The 2,027-nt window shown below is 44.4% G+C and overlaps 1 long non-coding RNA gene across 1 annotated transcript; it reads right to left on the bottom strand.

Annotated features, from left to right (window-relative positions):
• On the bottom strand, window positions 1–1,799 carry LOC143688161 (uncharacterized). Its single transcript, XR_013177860.1, has 3 exons — window positions 1,155–1,799; window positions 468–558; window positions 1–274 (listed from the first exon to the last, which is right to left on the bottom strand). It is a non-coding gene; the product is annotated as an uncharacterized LOC143688161 (long non-coding RNA).
• Window positions 1,800–2,027: the final 228 nt, after the last annotated feature.

Here is a 2,027-nt window from a genome sequence, read left to right on the forward strand (position 1 = left end):
CTCTGACTTTCTGACAGCTTTTGGTATTAGATATCCACCATCTAATCTTTCCTTCTTCCTTATGACAGATTTTGTTCAATTACCAAGACCACTGATATGAAAAAAGAAGGGCCCCTCCTCAGCTCTGGGGAAGGACTCATGGTTAGTTTAAACCGATAACGAGAAATCTATTTTTCTCATCAGTGGCTGGTTTAGGAATAGGCCTTTGAATATTTCTGCAGGAGGATGTGATGCTTCTGAATTGTTGCAGCCATCCTGTGATCGTGAGGAGAAGCTAAAAAAAAAAAAAACAAGTTAGAATGACAGAGTAGAATGACAAAAAGATTCCAGGTTCTTGGTGACGTGATTGAGCAGTTGCACTAATCAACCCTAAAATTACTCTGCTCTGTAAAATTTTCATTTGTAAATAGATTTTCGCATTAGTTTGATCTTTTTGCCTCTTGAAGGTCATAACCCCGATTTTAAACCTTTGGTATCTCAGCATGGCTGATTTTCTTGTTAAAATGATTTGAGCCAGATGTTTCTCCACTCTTTTCTTCATGGAGGGATACGGAACTCCTAAAAAAAAAAAGAAAAGAAAAAAAAGAAAACATTGCAACGCCACAATAAATTTGACTTTCAGAACTGAAAAGGTTGTCAGGCATTAATTTATTCTACAGCCCTGACTGAGTAGGCCCAAAGGGAAACTGTCCCCAGTACCGCTTCCCACCTTCTCACAGTTAAGCAGTGCCATCGCCTCCTTGTGAACCTGCCTCCAGCATGTCTGTGCCCAAGAAGGGGCCCGCGGCATTAGTTTTATACTGAAATAAATGTGACAGAACCTGATAGAAGCAGTTTTCACCACTGAATGGAAGCATTTCTTGCTTCAAGAAAACCAATGAATGCACAACGTCATAAAATAGGAGGATTCAGGAAAGTGAGAGTCTAAACTACAGAAATGCTTTGTTTTACTAAAGGTGTCATGGAGTGTTCTTTTAAACATAGAGCTCGCTACATGGATTAAAAATATAATTTAACTTCCAAAAAATGCATAATATTCCACTTGTCTAAAGTAACAATGCCATCAATTTTACAAAACACCAGTATTGCGTAATAGCTATGGGGAAGCCTCCACTTTGGAAGCGGCACTGCCTTCTCTCCATACAGAGGCTTACCTAGGTAGGGGCGGGCTCAGCTATCCACATTCCTTACACGTGGGGACTGCAGCCGTCTGCAGCTGTCAACCACCATTCTTTGACACGCAAATCCCAGATGGTGCTTTGAATTTAAAGCCCATATTGCATGCAGATTTCTACCACATGTGGTTTGATTTTTTTTCATGCTCATTTTAAGAAAAAAGTAGATAGATACATAACAAAAAGGAAATCTCTTGTTACCCCGCTACTGTTAATACTTTGGTATTCATCTTTCTAGATGTTTTCTAGGCCAATTCATTTCTATGTATAATTTTGCATCTGTCTTGCAAAAAACGGGGTTGTACTCTGCCCTGCTCAGGGCCACACCCCCTCATGCCTGCTCACGCACGGACGCCATGGCTGCTGGAGGACCTGGATGGGTCTCTCTGAGGCTTGTGAGCGATCACTCAGAGTCCATGAAACCAGCTCCATCCACTGTTCATCCACATGAAGGGAAGAGCCAGGGGCCATGAGACCCCAGAGCTACCATGTATTGGGCTGTGGCCTGCACTCAAGTTCTCTCTACTTTCACACCAGCCCTTGGGGCTGGACCATTACCCATCCCCTAACACGCCCCCTCCCCCCCCCAATAGGTGAGGAAACAGAGACAGGGGCTGAGGGAGAATTTCCACTCAGGTTGATTTGGCTCCCAAACCAGTGTCTCCTATGACATCACAGTGCCTCCCGTGGGGCAGAAGCAACGCCTCTTCCCAGAGGGAGCTGAGCAGAGGCTAAAGGCAGGGAAGACGCTATCCACTGGAGGACAGAGACAATTTGGGCCAATGACCTGCAGTCTCCCTTTAAGGACCAAGAGGGGGTGCCCAGCTGCCGTCTCCTCGGGCTTGTGCTTTC

Source organism: Tamandua tetradactyla, chromosome 1 (genome assembly GCF_023851605.1).
Source record: "Tamandua tetradactyla isolate mTamTet1 chromosome 1, mTamTet1.pri, whole genome shotgun sequence".
In the NCBI taxonomy this organism is placed as follows: domain Eukaryota; kingdom Metazoa; phylum Chordata; class Mammalia; order Pilosa; family Myrmecophagidae; genus Tamandua; species Tamandua tetradactyla.